At 43.0% G+C, this 19178-nt stretch overlaps 1 protein-coding gene across 5 annotated transcripts in view; it reads right to left on the bottom strand.

Moving 5' to 3' along the window:
• The window catches only part of NFYC (nuclear transcription factor Y subunit gamma), a 98142-nt gene that overhangs the window by 37857 nt on the left and 41107 nt on the right, over positions 1-19178 (bottom strand). The window lies entirely within an intron of this gene.

Consider the following 19178-nt stretch of genomic DNA (forward strand, 5'->3'; position numbering starts at 1 on the left):
GGAAAGTTTTCCCTTCCACCTCATTTACACTACACAAACTACAAAGAAGCTCCAACTAGGAAAGCAAAAGTTGCCAGAAATCCAAACTGAAAACTTAATGTGCATTGAGGCCTTGCAACCTCTTCAGGACTGAGGACAAGCATGCAGTCCCCTTAGTTAGTCCATAATGTGCAATGCCATTCCCTGGGTGCAAAGCTTTTTCAAGTTCTCCATGCCACAGTGTGCAAAAAAACAGGTGAGTGGTCCCCGATGACTAATACTGTACAGAAATGTGAACACAAAGTCTTTAAAGGTAAAACATAGGTTTATTCTTCTGTTTTAGAAACAGCAGTCCCGGGAACCAGCAGTTAATTAGCGTAATGGCTATGTCGCTGGACTCCCACGTAGTTGACACGGTTCGTGTCCCCGACCCGGTGGCTTAAAACTCACACCGGGCGCGTGTGCGTGCGTGCCTAAGATCCCAAGAGGAGAATGGAGGAGAAGGGATTGTGGTGTGACCATACCCCCTGGGGGGTGATTTCTCGCTTTCTGTCTCTATGTCTCTCTCTGTCTGTCTGGCGAGCGCACGCGCCCTATAGTGAAAAACCTCTCAAAAAAAAAAAAAAAAGAAACTGCAGTCCCATTTCCCTCCCGCTACTGGTGATGATTATTCCTTCTAATCTCAGGTGAATCTGCCCTAAAATACATAAAAATGCTCAAGACCAGGCCAAGTACTAAGTGGGTAGCAAGAAGTCTCTGAACTAAAACTATAATACTTCCTCTTTCTTTCTCTTTTTTAAAAAAATATTTTATTTAACTGTATTTATTTATTTATTTATTTATTCCAATTTGATCAAACAGGGAGAGAGAGAAAGAGGGAAAGTGAGAAAGCAAGCCGTCCAGGTCCTAGACTCAAACCATGGTTGGCTATGTAGGAGTCCAATGCCTTTAACCACCATGCCGCCTGCTGACCTGTACTTCCTGCTTAACCTGAACTTTGCTATGAGGCATGGCATAGTTCAGGTTAATACAACAGCAATAAGAAGCTTTAAAGAAGGTTGAGAAACAACGGGGGAATTAAGTTAGGCGAGAAGAAGGTCAGAACTAACATTTGGCAATAGGGTGTTTTTGGTTTATTTTTTCAGTTTGTTTGTTTGCTTGTTTTGATTTTTTTTTTTGTTTTTTTTTTTTTTTTTTTTTTTTTTTTTTTTTTTTTTTTTTTTTTTTTTTTGCTATAGGGCACATGCTCTTGCCATAGAAGGATAGTGAGAAATCACCCCTTCCCCAAGGGAGGTGGCCACACTGCAATCCCTTCTCTTCCATTCTCCACCTGGGATTGGGATTTGGGACACACATAAACACACGCAGGCACGCACATGCCCAGCATAATTTTCAAATCTCCAGGTCTGGGACTTGATCTGTGGATGGCCATATGGCAGTCCAGAACCTTGACAACCATTCCAACTGCTGGCCCCTGGCCCATAGCTTTATGATGGAAGAGTGGAAGAGGAAGATGAGTAAGGATCCCCACCATCGAACAGTGACTGTAGGTAACATCTCAAAAGATTTATGGGAGAAAAAGTAAAAACCTCCAAAAGGCTTAAATGCTTATTTGGCAAATAACTCATTCTGCACGAAACAGTTAAACACAAAGAATGACATACTTGGTGATCTAAACATTTCTATTCTAGGGAATTATTTGGTAAGTTTTAACATGCCAGTGACAGGACACTGGTGATATAAGCCATCAGGAATAATGCTGAGGGGCTGAAAGAAAAGCTCCAAAGCCAGGTGTCACATGACCGAATGTGTTACTTTCCAGGCTCCATGTGGACGGGTACTGGGCAGATCACACTCCATCAGCAGAGTGATCAATCTACATTTAGCCTACAAGGATGTCTGATTCACTCTTGAATGTCTGCCTACAACTGTCCCAGAGAACTCTAGGGTTTTGTTTTGTTTTGTTTTTTCTCTTCTAAAGGAAATGATGAGAGGAAAGAAATGGAAAAAAAAAACAAGAGTACAATCTTCAAAGCAGATTTTACTCTGGTGTAATAACATTAGTGGGTGATGATGTAATGGGAAAAGGTTTAGAGCCAAACTTCTGATGTGAGAGGCCTATAAACAGTTCTATACATCAACGGGAACGCATAAGTACCTGGGAAGCAGTACGATTTTAGAGTTTCTGTAGGGAGTTAAAGGGAGGTGTTGAATCATAGTTGGGAATGACTAAACTTTCTAACTAAGTGAGATCCCCTCCACTCAGCCCCCATGACATCTTCACTTATTATCACAAGCACATGGCCTTAGATGTACTGAAAACAAAGAAGTAAAGGGAATCTATATTTTTATTAGTAGTTTCCTAGGAAATACGACAATGAAGAGAGTGAGACTTGATCTAACCTTTTTTAAATGGGGCAAATAAAAAATCTTTTGGGGGGACCGACAGGTGGCGTGGTGGTTAAGGGCGTTGGACCCCCACATGACTGATCGCAGTTTGAAACCTGGATCTGGCAGCTTGCTTTCTCACTCTCCCACCTTCCTCTGTCTTTTTCTCTCTCTCACACACACACTGTCCCTCTCTGGTCAAATTAAAATAAAGTTAAAAATTAAAAATTAATAAACAAATAATGTTAAATAAGATAATTCTTTGAAAAAATATTTTTGGAAACTGCCTTGTGATGAAGGAGGAAGAAAAGGATTCAACATGGGGTGGGAGGGAGAAGGAGGGGACACCTGAATGCCAGTATGGTATCTTTATATGCATACCAATGATAGGCAGCTAGAGTGCAAAGGTCTATGAAATTGAGAATACTGGAAACAAGTCTGGGCTGTCCTCTGATCTCCCAAAAACATTACAAAGGCGTGCAACTCAAGAAGCACTTTTAGAGCCATCTGCACAGTCTGCTTTTAAATTCTGAATCGCCCCAAGTATGGATATGCTGGTAGAAACATCTGTGCAGTCAATAGATCATGAATGAATCTTTAGCTGGCTCAGAGCCACAACTGTTACAGTGGGAGCTCGGTACAACACAGAAGTTACCAGGTCTTTCTGAATCTGAAAACGTAGTAAAGATTAAGTTTTTAACTGTAGAGGCCCATCCCATCTGCATTAGAAAGTCACAAATGGATAATGGAAAAAAAAAACAAAACATTAACAATAATGTCTTTTATATTTTACTCCGTCATAGGAGTTTAGGTCTGCATAAATACATTAAGATACACTAGGTCTGGGAACCAGTAGCTAGCGTAATGGCTATGTCGCTGGACTCCCACGTAGTCGACTGCAGTTCGCGTCCCAGACCCGGTGGCTTAACACTCACGTGAGGCACATGTGCGTGCGTGTCCAAGATCCCAAGTGGAGAATGGAGAAGGGATTGCGGCGTGACCATCCCCCCGGGGGGTGATTTCTCGCTTTCTGTCTTTATGTCTCTGTCTGTCTGGCGAGCGCACGCGCCCTATAGCGAAAACCTCTCCAAAAAAAAAAAAAAGATACACTAGGTCTATCCCTCTATGCAGTGAGTGCTCACAGTTCCTCTTCAACCTCTGCCCAACCCCCGCAATCTACCTTCCGTGCTCAGCCAACTCAAAACTGAGTGCCTCCCTCTCCAGTTCTGGGAAACTGGTTTACCAGTAAGGCATACTTTTCTATCTTTGGACAGCACTGACTGTTCTTCTTTACATTAAGTTTAATTTACAAGCTAAGTTCCATTTGTGCTTCGAATTTAGAGTTCCAGTCTTTATGATTTTTCCATCCGCCAACATCTTTTTATAAAGTCCTGATTTCAAAGACAAAGGTACTCTATCAGGAACACAAGATCCTCTCAAGAGGGAAAAGAGTTTTGAAAAGGTTTGGAGTACAATTTCTAGTATATTTGCAAAGATGATTAGTAATAATATCTCTTGGAAGAACATAGATTATTATTGTAAATTCTTGAAAAAGGTGAATACTTTTATTCCTAAAGCTAATCCATTCTCATGGAGCTTTAAAAAAACAGACCAAATCTCACGCAATACATTTTATGGGAAACATATTAGTATTGGTATTTTCTCACTGAGGCAAGATTTAACACTAAAATAGTAAAACCTAATCATAAACAAAAACTACCAGGTTGTCAAAAAGTCATGATGTATTTTTTCTATGTTTTGTATGCAAAAATGTGTTATGACTTTTCTGTCTACCCAACTTAGCTGGCCAAATACGCCAAAAAGTTAAAAAACATAAAACAATCTCAGTTAATCTTTAAATTGACTTTGCTACAAGGCTGGCAGGTGACGTGGTGGTTAAGAGCGCTGGACTCCCACATGGCCGACTGTGGTTCAAGTCCTGGACCTGGTGGCTTGCTTTCTCACTTTCTCTGTCCTTCTCTGATCAAATTTATAAAAATAAAGTTAAATAAAAGTAATTCAAAAAAAAAAAGTGACTTTGGTACAAAAGTAGCCCATTTGCAACACCTACAGCCCATGGAAAATGTGCTGAGTTCACTTTCCAGGGTGATGAGAGAAGGCATCTATTTAAAAAACAAGAAAGTATTTATTCCAGGACCCTTTTCATTCCATGTTAAACTGTTATCTCTATTACTGGATAAAGCTATTTATATAAAAGTTGACAAGGACAAAAGTGTCTTAAGACCAAGTCATGTTAACTTATATCACTCAGATCCCACATGGCTAACCAGAGTTCAAATCCCAGTCCTGGTGGCTTGAAAGACTTGCCAGGTACACGAGTGAGCATGCCCAAAGTTCTGACAGGATGAAGAAATGGAGCAGAAGGGACCACAATATGACAACTGCTCCGTGGGGAGGTTCCCCCACACTCTGTCTCTCTCTCTCTTCCTCCCTCTCTTTGGAGTGTATATGCCTGTTGATAATTAAAAAAAAAAAATCTCAGACTGAATTTAATATTAGATTATTCATGTTTGTTCATTCCTTTATAAATACTTGAATAAGAAGGTCTGTTTAACTGTTTTAATGAAGACATTAGGACCAGTTGAAGGATTGAAATGTTGCTGCCAGAAGTAATCTCGACTCCCAGTATGTATTAATTTAGCTGATTTTTAAAACAGTTTGCATTCCAGAGCTAGAAAGGAAAGAAAGTCATAAAAGGTTGCTTCTCTGATGCTACTCAACCGCTTTCTCTCTACAGTCTTCCATCATATTCCATACAGGAGGCTCTCCTCCTAGTGAACTGACTTCAGGGCCTTTGACCTGCACCTTTTTTTCCGCCTTCACCACATTATCTTGTGTGATCATTAGTTATGTGTATGTTTTACCTTCTCTCTCTTCTTGGTGTTCAGACGCCTTGAGGGAATTATGGTTTATCTCATATTCACAGAATCTAGTGCATGGTCTGATACGTAAGTATCACACCTGAGTGAAGGGGTCAGAGAGTCGCCAGTACATCCGTTCTGAGAAAAAGGTCATCCCAGAAAGTGTAGCCCTGAAAGATTAATTTGGGATTGTCTGAATAACCAAAGGAAGTGGTGATACAAACTACTCTAGGGAGTTGGAGTAAATGGGGCTCTTCCTTAGCCTTTTTTTTTCTCTTTTCTTTTTCTTTTTTTTTCCTAATAGGGTGCAAACAGTCACCAGAGACAGACGCAGAGGAAAGGAAAGAGAGAAATTAGCCCCTAGGGAGATGGTCACACCACAGTGTCTTTTCTCATCTCCTCTTAGAGTTTTGGTCACATACGCAGACACACTCAAACTGTTTTTCAAGCCACCGGGTCCAGGACTCAAACAGCACAGTTGGTCATGTGGGATGCAGCCACCTGAACCTCCGTGCCATCTGCTGGCCCTCCCTTAGTCTTTGAAACAAGGAGGACTACAATTAGAAATCTACCTGAAGATGACTTACTAAAGTAGGTTTACAATAAAGGCAACGATGGAAAGACTGAAGAGGGCCAGCTGGTGGCACGGTGGTTAGGGCAGTTGGACTCCACACCACCAACTGTGTATTTTGAATCTCAGACTTGGCAGCTTGAAGGACACCCTGGGCACATGCATGTGCATGTCTAGAATCCCGAGAGGAGAATGAAAGAGAAGGAAATGCAACATGGCGATCCCCTCCAGGAGGTGCTTCCTCACTTCTCTCTCGTCTCCCTGTGTCTCGTGAGCACAGACACAGAGAAAGGCTGCAGCTGCACATGCAAGCACCCACACATTCCCCACCCCTTTCACCTCCCCTTCCCTGCCAAGAAGGTCCTCGAAGCTGCAAGGCAGAACAGAAGGCTGGAAATGTAGTATATACTAGTCCCAAGGATAAGTCTTTTTAAAGTCAGAACCTCTTCAGAAAGGTAATCAGGATAGACTAGCAAAATCTGAAAATAAATGATGGAGCCAGCCCTACAGCCTGATAAAGAAAACTGAATTCCACAAGGCTCACCACAGTTCAACTCCCCCGCAACGTAGCTTGAAAAATGTGTCAGGGGACATATGTGTGCATGTCCAGAGTCCCAAGAGGAAAGAGAAATGGAGGAAAAGGGACTGCTGCAAAGACTATGCCCCACTGTGGGAGGTGCTTTCTCTCTCCCTCTTGCTCTTTTTGGCAATAGGACATGTATCCTTTGTCAACTTCAAAAAAAAAAAAAAGAACCTAATGGAAATGTTGTCATTCTTTTTTTTCCCCTGTCTTTCCCACTCATGGAAAAAAAAAAGATCAGTGAGTGATCTAGCTGCCATGTTAATATCCAGTTACTCTTTATCACTCTTGAAGAAAGAAAAAGAGACCTAACAGGTCAGGCAGGGGGACAATGGTGATGTAAGTGGCCCCCTATGGGAAAGGTCCTGGGCTAGCATCCTGGAACCTCCCAGTGCATGTCCACAATCCAGGCCAGCTGAGACTGGGGGTGGATCACGGCATGATGACACAGCTGGGGCTGCTTGTCTGTCTCTGTCTTCTCTTTCTGCCTCTTGATCTCATGGGGAAAAAAAAAATATATATATATATATATAATATATGAAGAAAGAAGGGCCGGCCTAAGCAGTTCTCTAAACATCCTAAAAGCAGAGTCCTCCTCTTTCTCTTGGAAATCTTTCAAGTTCTTGCTCTTCACCAGGGACTGATGGCCCAATCATCGCTTAGTGACATGCCTGGGCATGGGACAGGATCAAAATTTCTACCTTATAAAATACCAAAAAAGTCAGGCTTTATTACAATACTACCTGGCTTCTAAAATTGTATCTTTAGGCTTTCACTTTGTTCCCTGGCATGTACCTCATTTTCCATGACAAGTCTTCGATAATACACCTAAGCACACAATACAACTCTGAAGTAACTAAAAACCAGAGATGATGTTGGGAGCTAATACCGAACATCACAACTGTTCAAGGAAAAACCACATGAAGCTCCTTGAGACTGAAGCTCAATTATTTTTTCTTTCCTTTTTTTTTTTTTCTTTGAGAGATTTCTGCTATAGGGTGCATGTGCTTACTGGAGAGAGAGACAGAAAGAGAGAAATCATCCCCTAGAAGGGATGACTATGCTGCAATCCCTACTCCTCCATTCTTCTCTCAGGATTTTGGGCATGCACGCACACATACCCAGAGTGAGTTTTAAGCCACCGGGTCCAGGACTCAAACTGTGGCCAACTATGGGAGTCCAGTGACATAACCTCTACTCTACCTGCTGGTCCCAAAGTTCAATTTTTGACCAAGGTACTTCCTATTAAGGGTAGAGCTGACCAATCCTGAGCATTCGAGTTTCACCTAGAAATAATCTCACGGGACCAGCAGTTAGCGTAATGGCTATGTCGCTGGACTCTCACGTAGTCAACCGCGGTTCGTGTCCCGGACCCGGTGGCTTAAACTCACACCTGGCGTGTGTGCGTGTGTGCCCAAGATCTCAAAAAAAAAAAAAAAATCACAAATTAAAAGGCTGGTACCTCCATTTTCTCTTAAGGTGCCCCAATCTGATTTGCAGTCTAGGCCATCTGGGCTGTAAGTGTCCCCAACTATTCCTGTTTATATTTGACCTTACATGTCAATAAAGTATCTCTCTATGTTCAAAACACATTTTTTCCCTTCCCTTTATGAAAAAGGGGAGAGATCAAAACAAGCACTTTCTCACAGGGCCTCCCACTCAGGGTTACAGATGTGCACCTGCAGGTTCAGGCTGGTCCAGAACCGAACCTGTGCCTCCCACGCAGCTTCCAGCCTCCCGAGTGGCAGCACTCCTGTGCCCCACCATGCTGAGCCCACTCCCTGTTTGACCTGCATTCTGCTCGTGCAGTCAAGATGACAAATTTGTTATTCTACCCCATAAGCTGCGCTGTCACGAGGATCTAAAATTCCAATACCACTCAGGTAGTTGCTGAGGTTAGTTCCAGGTTTCCTCATTTGATTCAGCTAAAATTGTTGGGGTGTCCATATTTACAATGGTGAGTAAGAGATAAAGAGAAAGGGAGGATATTAACCTGAATACACAGACAAGAAAGGGGATAGGATGTAAGCTAGTTTGTCTTGGTATTTTAGATATTCTTCCAAACCACCAAGAAAAGTGAAAATCAGAGAACTAAGACCTGAAACAAAATAATTCCATCCACAATTTGTTGCTCATGTTTACACACATGGGCCTTAGGACATAAGCCATTGTCAACCACAATGCCTAAAATGTATTCAAGCCTTAAGGAAGCTTATGCTCTCCACAATAAAACCAATCGCAAATTGACAACTTCATAAAGAGAAAAATAGCACCCCTCTGGAAATGAGAAGGCCTACACTGCGCACTGGCCTACTGCCTACTGGTTGGTGGGCCTCGGGCCAGTCACTCCACTAAGCCACCCAGGAGCGATATGTGTACTGAACACATATGCCAAAGGGGTGTCAGGTGGTCTGGCAAGGAAGCCCTACACTTCACCACATGAGGATGTAATAAATAAGTGAATACAAGGGAAGGCAGGGTAACTAAGAGAATAAAGAAGGGTCAACAGTATTCTTTAAGCAAGTCTAAAATTTCTACTTAAGCAAAGAAAGCACTAATTTTACTTCTAAAAATCCTTTTACTTAAGCTCTAAACCTGCACATAGCTGGTGTCAACTGGTCATATTTACAGACTAGCATGTAGTCCCCACAGCTGTAAGAATGAATAACGTGGCTTTACTTCCCCCAACTCTAATTAATGGTAAGTTCAATGTTTAAGGGTGCATCTGTCTCTAGTTCCACGAGGCTAAGTATGAAGCTGCCTTTCAAAGTGCCTACTGGAAAACCATGCTCCCCAAAAGACTGAAGGTGGGAGTCACTACACATGGCTCTTTATAAAGATATGCTCACAAAGACAGCAGAGTCACTTCTCCTTCAAAACCAAGCACATGCTTTGTGTTTGCTAAATACTACACTATAACCCTTGGAACGGGGGCCAGGTCGTAACACACTGGTAGTTTAACTGGGAAAAAAAAGGAGGGCGCAGCAATTGGTACGTACAATGACAGCGATAGGAAGGCATCAACAGAACAGCTTAAATGTTGATTCTGTGGAATAAGAACGGAAAGGATGCTGCTTGCTTTACATACACTTTTTCCCATTCCTTCATTAAAAAAAAAAAAACCACAAATTAAAAGGCTGGTACCTCCATTTTCTCTTAAGGTGCCCCAATCTGATTTGCAGTCTAGGCCATCTGGGCTGTAAGTGTCCCCAACTATTCCTGTTTATATTTGACCTTACATGTCAATAAAGTATCTCTCTATGTTCAAAACACATTTTTTCCCTTCCCTTTATGAAAAAGGGGAGAGATCAAAACAAGCACTTTCTCACAGGGCCTCCCACTCAGGGTTACAGATGTGCACCTGCAGGTTCAGGCTGGTCCAGAACCGAACCTGTGCCTCCCACGCAGCTTCCAGCCTCCCGAGTGGCAGCACTCCTGTGCCCCACCATGCTGAGCCCACTCCCTGTTTGACCTGCATTCTGCTCGTGCAGTCAAGATGACAAATTTGTTATTCTACCCCATAAGCTGCGCTGTCACGAGGATCTAAAATTCCAATACCACTCAGGTAGTTGCTGAGGTTAGTTCCAGGTTTCCTCATTTGATTCAGCTAAAATTGTTGGGGTGTCCATATTTACAATGGTGAGTAAGAGATAAAGAGAAAGGGAGGATATTAACCTGAATACACAGACAAGAAAGGGGATAGGATGTAAGCTAGTTTGTCTTGGTATTTTAGATATTCTTCCAAACCACCAAGAAAAGTGAAAATCAGAGAACTAAGACCTGAAACAAAATAATTCCATCCACAATTTGTTGCTCATGTTTACACACATGGGCCTTAGGACATAAGCCATTGTCAACCACAATGCCTAAAATGTATTCAAGCCTTAAGGAAGCTTATGCTCTCCACAATAAAACCAATCGCAAATTGACAACTTCATAAAGAGAAAAATAGCACCCCTCTGGAAATGAGAAGGCCTACACTGCGCACTGGCCTACTGCCTACTGGTTGGTGGGCCTCGGGCCAGTCACTCCACTAAGCCACCCAGGAGCGATATGTGTACTGAACACATATGCCAAAGGGGTGTCAGGTGGTCTGGCAAGGAAGCCCTACACTTCACCACATGAGGATGTAATAAATAAGTGAATACAAGGGAAGGCAGGGTAACTAAGAGAATAAAGAAGGGTCAACAGTATTCTTTAAGCAAGTCTAAAATTTCTACTTAAGCAAAGAAAGCACTAATTTTACTTCTAAAAATCCTTTTACTTAAGCTCTAAACCTGCACATAGCTGGTGTCAACTGGTCATATTTACAGACTAGCATGTAGTCCCCACAGCTGTAAGAATGAATAACGTGGCTTTACTTCCCCCAACTCTAATTAATGGTAAGTTCAATGTTTAAGGGTGCATCTGTCTCTAGTTCCACGAGGCTAAGTATGAAGCTGCCTTTCAAAGTGCCTACTGGAAAACCATGCTCCCCAAAAGACTGAAGGTGGGAGTCACTACACATGGCTCTTTATAAAGATATGCTCACAAAGACAGCAGAGTCACTTCTCCTTCAAAACCAAGCACATGCTTTGTGTTTGCTAAATACTACACTATAACCCTTGGAACGGGGGCCAGGTCGTAACACACTGGTAGTTTAACTGGGAAAAAAAAGGAGGGCGCAGCAATTGGTACGTACAATGACAGCGATAGGAAGGCATCAACAGAACAGCTTAAATGTTGATTCTGTGGAATAAGAACGGAAAGGATGCTGCTTGCTTTACATACACTTTTTCCCATTCCTTCATTAGTGCTCAAACTCAAACCATACAAGCAAATATGACAGCAACAAAACACTATCAGTATTTTGTGTAATAGGAAAAGAGGCCCCAGTAGTTAGGGAAGTATTTTAAAGCAAGGATCCAAAACATACAGACCACATGTGGCCCACAGTCTCCTTTTGTAAACAAAGTTTCACAGGAAGACAGCAAGCCTCGCTAATTGACCTTATCTCTGCTCTCCCGTTCAACAGTAAGCTGAAGAGTTACAACAGAAACTGTGGCCCCAAGCCTAAATTATCTAGCACTTTAAAGGGAAAGGGTCAGGTAATAGTTAGAACCCTATTCTAAAGCACTGGTAGGTGTTTTACTCATCCCTCATTTATTGATGGGGCAAGGGGCAAGGGGTGAAGGCCAGACGCCAGCCCTGGGGCACACAGCTGCTAAGTGGCTCCCTGCTGCCCTTGCATTAGAAGTGAACAGAGTCAGTCCTTCTCTCACAGAAATATGTTAATCTCTTTGACCCTCCAGCCTAATGAGAGTAAATAAATTCTTAGAAGAATGGTGAGTAACAGGTTTTTCAGGTCCTGAACCTGAAAAGGAATTCTGCTATCAACTGGAGACACAAATAGTACTAGCAGCCCAAGATACAGTTGTATCCTAAAACAAAGAGCCATTTTGCTTCAGGGTCCCCCTGAAATTCACAAAAAATCTCTTACTTGACTTCTGGCAGGATTCTGTGTTTGTACCCAGGTGAGGCGAGAAATGTGATTCTGAAGATTTTTTTTTTTTTTTTAGTTTTGGTATATAGCAGGACCAGCAGGTGATGTAATGGCTATGTCGCTGGACTCCCATGTAGTTGACCACAGTCCTGGACCCAGTGGCTTAAACTCACGCCAAGGCATGTGTGCGCGCCCAAGATCCCGAGAGGAGAATGGAGGAGAAGGGACTGTGGTGTGGCCATCCCCCCTGGGGGATGATTTCTTGCTTTCTGTCTCTCACTGTCTTTCTGGTGAGCACAGCACCCTACAGCAAAAACCTCTCCAAAAAAAACAAAAACATTTTTGGTATACAGCACATGCACTAGAGACAGAGAGAAATGTGAGAAATCATTCCCCAGCGGGGATGGCCACGTTGTAACCCCTTCTCCTCTACTCATCTCTTCGGATTTCAGGCACACATGCACATGCAACTCAGTGTGTTTTCAAGCTGCTGGGTCCAAGACTTGAACCACACACACGGCCATGTGGGATCCAGTGCCTTAACCTCCGTGCCATCTGCCAACCGTGAAAAATGTTTCAAGATGACCAACTTCACAAACTACTTGCCACACACACTATCTTCAGTTGATCTGTACATGGTTCATTGATAAATTAATCAACATTGTTTAATTTTATAGATAAGGCTGAGAACTGGTTATCTGAGTGTTTGCTCACAATACAGTACATGGTGGTCAGAAATGCAAAAGCTCTAAAATGTTGTTTTGGTTTGTTAGAGCTTGCTCATTCCCACTTTGCGCACTGCTTTAAGGAATGTTTGCTCAAACTCTTCAGACAGATAAGCAGCCTCCACGTGCATCACTGACTCAAATCCTTAGGATGAAAGATGATCTTTATGTACTTGCTCCCAACAACTCTGCTGCAATCATTGTGGAGAGGGAGATGGCACTGCTATCTTCTATCACAAGGCTGTTCTTACTTTTCTGCTGCCTCTTTCTGTGCTGTCACTCTTCTGCTTTATTCTCCTCTCTGCGTGTCTCCCCTGGTCAGCAGCACATACAAATACCCAGCTGTGAACAGCGGAGGGCAGTATAGCACAAGGCAAATACATTACTAAAGACAATGTACCTGACCTGGGGGTTCTTGCTCGTGTGCGCGCCCAAGATCCCGAGAGGAGAATGGAGGAGAAGGGACTGTGGTGTGGCCATCCCCCCTGGGGGATGATTTCTTGCTTTCTGTCTCTCACTGTCTTTCTGGTGAGCACAGCACCCTACAGCAAAAACCTCTCCAAAAAAAACAAAAACATTTTTGGTATACAGCACATGCACTAGAGACAGAGAGAAATGTGAGAAATCATTCCCCAGCGGGGATGGCCACGTTGTAACCCCTTCTCCTCTACTCATCTCTTCGGATTTCAGGCACACATGCACATGCAACTCAGTGTGTTTTCAAGCTGCTGGGTCCAAGACTTGAACCACACACACGGCCATGTGGGATCCAGTGCCTTAACCTCCGTGCCATCTGCCAACCGTGAAAAATGTTTCAAGATGACCAACTTCACAAACTACTTGCCACACACACTATCTTCAGTTGATCTGTACATGGTTCATTGATAAATTAATCAACATTGTTTAATTTTATAGATAAGGCTGAGAACTGGTTATCTGAGTGTTTGCTCACAATACAGTACATGGTGGTCAGAAATGCAAAAGCTCTAAAATGTTGTTTTGGTTTGTTAGAGCTTGCTCATTCCCACTTTGCGCACTGCTTTAAGGAATGTTTGCTCAAACTCTTCAGACAGATAAGCAGCCTCCACGTGCATCACTGACTCAAATCCTTAGGATGAAAGATGATCTTTATGTACTTGCTCCCAACAACTCTGCTGCAATCATTGTGGAGAGGGAGATGGCACTGCTATCTTCTATCACAAGGCTGTTCTTACTTTTCTGCTGCCTCTTTCTGTGCTGTCACTCTTCTGCTTTATTCTCCTCTCTGCGTGTCTCCCCTGGTCAGCAGCACATACAAATACCCAGCTGTGAACAGCGGAGGGCAGTATAGCACAAGGCAAATACATTACTAAAGACAATGTACCTGACCTGGGGGTTCTTGCTCTCTGGCTAACTAACCTGTCATCTGTTTACAGTTGGGCAAATCACTCAACTTCTTAGGTCCCCTGTTCACCTACAGAGCAGAACCTCACAGGGCAGTTGCAACACACGAATGGAAAATACATGCTAGAAGGCCTCAAAAATAACAAGCTTCATACAAATGCCAGATGGCTTCATATTAATATCATCACTGCTCAGACAGCAGTGGATAAGACACCTACTCCCGGCCTAAATAGTCCCAGATGCAGCACCAAGCACAAGGACCAATCCCCTTTAGAAATTACAGCAAGTGACACAACTAGATTCCTTCTCTCTCTAATTTAGACTACTTTTTTTCTAACAAGTTTCCTTAAAAAGCCTAGTTTCGGATGCATGGAAATATGCATTAAAATAGAGAAAGCTGTCCCATCTCTATTATAAACATGAAATAATTTTTAAACCCCCTTAAACTATTAAATTTAGAACAAACGTACTAGTTTCAAATAAGCATAGAACTCAAGCTGGAAATGACTAGGAATGGCCCAAATTTAAATCCCTGGGAATGTCAATGATCAGCAGCTCTGTAGGTTTTCCCTCTGGACTAATCCAAACACATTTAAATTCTTAGAACAAGCCTCCTTGGACTTCTCCGGACTTCTGTAAGATGGCTGTGTAGCCGCTCTGACAGAGAAGGAATCTGGTCTCCTCGTTAGAGGGCAGAGGGAGCCTGGAGTCTGGGCAGCCCCACCCTACCTGGTCCTGCAGTGCAAGAACAGTATTCTGTTCTGGGCTCTGAAGAAGCTCTGGCTGCTTCCAACTCTGCCCACGATTCTGGATAAAGGGAACGTGTGCCGGAGGGCAAGAATTTATGAAACTATCTCATGGACTGAAATCAACTGTTTTCTTGGAATAGCATTGGTAAGAAGCTTATCTTTACAGTACAACTGTAAGGGAACTGAACTAAATATACATTCACTTATCAGCAGCAACTGAATCTTGTTCTCCCCAAGAAACCATTCCTGGCACACAATCAAATCTATTTATACAATTAACATATTCACTTTCTTAAGATTTGCTTGAGTGGCTTTTTTTTTTTTTTTTTGGTTTTTAAATTTTCATTCCTGGTTTACATATCATTGATGTATATCTTCGTGGGGAACAGTATGTTTATTTTATTTTTGTAGTTTTTCTATAGGGCATATACACTCGCCAGAGAGACATGGGGTGAGGGGTGGCCATGCTGCAATCCCTTCTCCTCCATTCTCTTCTTAGGATTGCACACATGCAACATGCATGGCATAATTTTTCAAAACACCAGGCCTAGGACTTGAACCAGGCAGTCAGCCATGTGAGATCTAGCCGCCTCAACCTCCATGCCACATGCTGGCCCTACAGTATGGTTTCTAAGGCATGCATATAGTGCACAATAATCAAATCAATGACATGTCCATATGCACCTTCCTTAACATCATCCATGACTAAGAGAGACAGAGAGAGAGGCAGAGACAGTATCCTAACAGGATTCTGGTGCCACGATCCACCCCAGCCTTAGCCAGCCCCAGATCATGGGCATGCAAGTGCCAGGCCTAATCAGGGCAGTCTCTGGACATGACCCTGGAATGTTCCCATGTGCGCCAGCCTCGCAGAGCACTGTGCTTTACTGCCATCCACTGTTTGGCCCCTGTGTGGCATGTTATTATTTTTGTTATATTCTTTTTTAAGCCTCAACTTTCCATGTTCCTATTTTCTCTCTAGTTCTTATATAACTATCTTTGTTTCTGGTACATCTTCAAGGCAAACATGCCTTGCACATAGTGGGGATTCAACACACGTCTACTGAATGAATAAACGCAATCTCGAGAGCTTTTTTTAAAGACAGGGTCCTATTTTGCGATCCTCCTGTCTCGGCCTCCTGAGAATCTGAAACCACGGACGTGCACCCCCACACCCAGCTCTTTTAGCTAGCATCTCATTAGTTGTCCAGGCAAGCCTCACGCTTGAGAACCTCCTGCTTCAGACTACGGCCACATGCCACCCACTTCTGGTTGGACCAGGGCCTCTCATGCCATCCTAGCCCAGGGAGTATAGCATATCTGAACACCTCAGCCACCAAAGCTGAGTCAAAGACTATCTCAAGACTCTACCCTGGGACCTTTTCTTTGAAATGTGCACAATGGGGAAATTCCTACACAGTTGTACAGTCACCTTTGTGCAGAAGTAATCCAATGGAAGTGAAGAAAGAGTGGGGATGGTAGGCCAACCAGTGGCATGGTGGTTAAAACAACTGGATCTCACATGGCTGGCTGTGAGGTTCAAGTCCCGGACCGAGCAACTTGAAAAACACACCAGGCACACATGCATGTGTACGTGCCCAAAATCCCAAAAGGGGAATAGAGAAGGGACTGTCCAGGGAGCACACGTGTCCTGTAGCAAGTTAATTTAAAAAAAGAATGGGGATGGAGAGAAACCTGTTCTACTTTAGCAAGTACAAGCACAGATGTAGACAATTATCTAATCATAGGCTCCACTGAAAAATAAAAGATTGTCCTGGTGAGTTAATCTGCCTAAAAACTGTGAGGGGGCAGAGTATTCTCAATTGAAAACCTGGAAGGTGTTATAAGAATGTCAAGATGAGCTTGGCTCTATTGATTTGGTAGTATGGATTCTGCTCATGCAGACATTGTGAATTCTGTCTTCTATTTAGTGTCTTTTTTATTGATTTAAACACTTTGAAAAGGAGGAAAACAGAGACAGGGGGCATGAAAAGTGAAAAGAAACAAATTCTCCCAGCCAACAAAACCCTAAACCTCCCACCTCCAGGTATACAGCTGTCAGGTACTCCAGATGTAAAGACCACGTTAAAGACTGAGAAACAACAAAATGGATACGTAATTCACCTTACGTTAGTACATACTTCACACATTTTTACAGGAGCTTCATGTGGAGCCAGCAGGTGGCGTCGTGTTAAGGCGCTGGACTCCCACATAGTTGACTGCAGTTCCAGTCCTCCAGCCAGTGGCTTGAAACTCATGCCAGGCCCATGCCGAGCAACTTGAAAAACACACCAGGCACACATGCATGTGTACGTGCCCAAAATCCCAAAAGGGGAATAGAGAAGGGACTGTCCAGGGAGCACACGTGTCCTGTAGCAAGTTAATTTAAAAAAAGAATGGGGATGGAGAGAAACCTGTTCTACTTTAGCAAGTACAAGCACAGATGTAGACAATTATCTAATCATAGGCTCCACTGAAAAATAAAAGATTGTCCTGGTGAGTTAATCTGCCTAAAAACTGTGAGGGGGCAGAGTATTCTCAATTGAAAACCTGGAAGGTGTTATAAGAATGTCAAGATGAGCTTGGCTCTATTGATTTGGTAGTATGGATTCTGCTCATGCAGACATTGTGAATTCTGTCTTCTATTTAGTGTCTTTTTTATTGATTTAAACACTTTGAAAAGGAGGAAAACAGAGACAGGGGGCATGAAAAGTGAAAAGAAACAAATTCTCCCAGCCAACAAAACCCTAAACCTCCCACCTCCAGGTATACAGCTGTCAGGTACTCCAGATGTAAAGACCACGTTAAAGACTGAGAAACAACAAAATGGATACGTAATTCACCTTACGTTAGTACATACTTCACACATTTTTACAGGAGCTTCATGTGGAGCCAGCAGGTGGCGTCGTGTTAAGGCGCTGGACTCCCACATAGTTGACTGCAGTTCCAGTCCTCCAGCCAGTGGCTTGAAACTCATGCCAGGCCCATGTGTGCGCGTGCCCCAAATCCCAGGAGAACAGAGAAGGGATTACAGCATGGCAAGCCCCTCTGGTGGGGAGGATATTTGACTTCTCACTGTCCGTCTGTCTCCCTCTGTCTCTCCAGTGAAGGCACACACCTTATAGCAAAAATCTCTTAAAAAAGAAAAAGAACACAGCTTCACATTATCTTATTTGTTCTTACTACAAACACACAAAATTGGCAGTAGATATAAATACGGCCTTTCCTCATTTAACACCCTACCAAGTTAACAACCAACCACTTGGACTCAACAACTGGTTCTCCAGAGTGAGGAAACCCTTCTTGGTCTTTGTCTCATTCCCACAGTCAGTATTCACTACACGAAGCATTCACAATCATGCAAGACTACATATTTCGTTTATAAACTTGTACTTTATTATGCACCCATAGTAGTATTCTGAATACATAAAAAGGATTAGGCTGGATTTATATTATTGTGATGTGGTATGTCATGTTGCTTTCTGGAGCTTACCTAATGTACGCTGGTTTTTGGTTTTTTTGGAGAGGTTTTTGCTATAGGGCGCGTGCGCTCGCCAGACAGACAGATACAGAGAGACAGAAAGCGAGAAATCACCCTCCAGGGGGGATGGCCATGCCACAATCCCTTCTCCTCCATTCTCCTCTCAGGATCTTGGGCACGCATGCACACGCGCCCGGCGTGAGTTTTAAGCCACTGGGTCCGGGACGCGAACTGCGGTCGACTACGTGGGAGTCCAGCAACATAGCCATTACGCTAACTGCTGGTCCCCTAATGTATGCTTTTTGTACAGATAGAGTTACATTATTCTAGTGTGATGTTGCATGATAGTATTGAAAAATACATACCCTGTGGTACCATGACACACCAGAAGACCTTTAAGCTCCTCTCTTATTGTCAATTCGTTTAACAACCTAGTCATAGGAATGGAAATCAGTCGTTACATGAGGACTGTCTATAGTCCAATCTTACAGATAAAGACACTTTATCCAAGAAGACTGTGGGAAAAATCACAGAGCAAGAATATGCTAGAGTTGGAACTAAAACTCATGTTCCCTAAAATCTCAGTTCTGTGCTCTTTGATCAAATGTTCTTCTCCTACTTTAGAACTGGTAATTCAACAGAAGACCAAAAATTTAAGAAACATTTATATATGTTCTGAGCCTGGAAAATAAAGCAACCAAGCCTTTCATCTTTAGTTTTCCTGATCATATCTCTGGAAAAAGCACCCCAAAATGCCAAGATGTCAGATGTTTACACCAAACTTGAAAAGGTTTCAAAGTGGAAAGTTTTAAAAAGAAAGCTTATGGTGGGAACCAGCAGTTAGCGTAATGGCTATGTCGCTGGACTCCCACGTAGTCGACCGTGGTTCACGTCCCGGACCCAGTGGCTTAAAACTCACGCCGGGCACGTGTGCCTGCGTGTCCAAGATCCGGAGAGG

The sequence above is a fragment of the Tupaia chinensis genome, unplaced genomic scaffold, assembly GCF_000334495.1.
Source record: "Tupaia chinensis unplaced genomic scaffold, TupChi_1.0 Scaffold143758_1, whole genome shotgun sequence".
NCBI classification, from domain to species: Eukaryota; Metazoa; Chordata; class Mammalia; order Scandentia; family Tupaiidae; genus Tupaia; species Tupaia belangeri.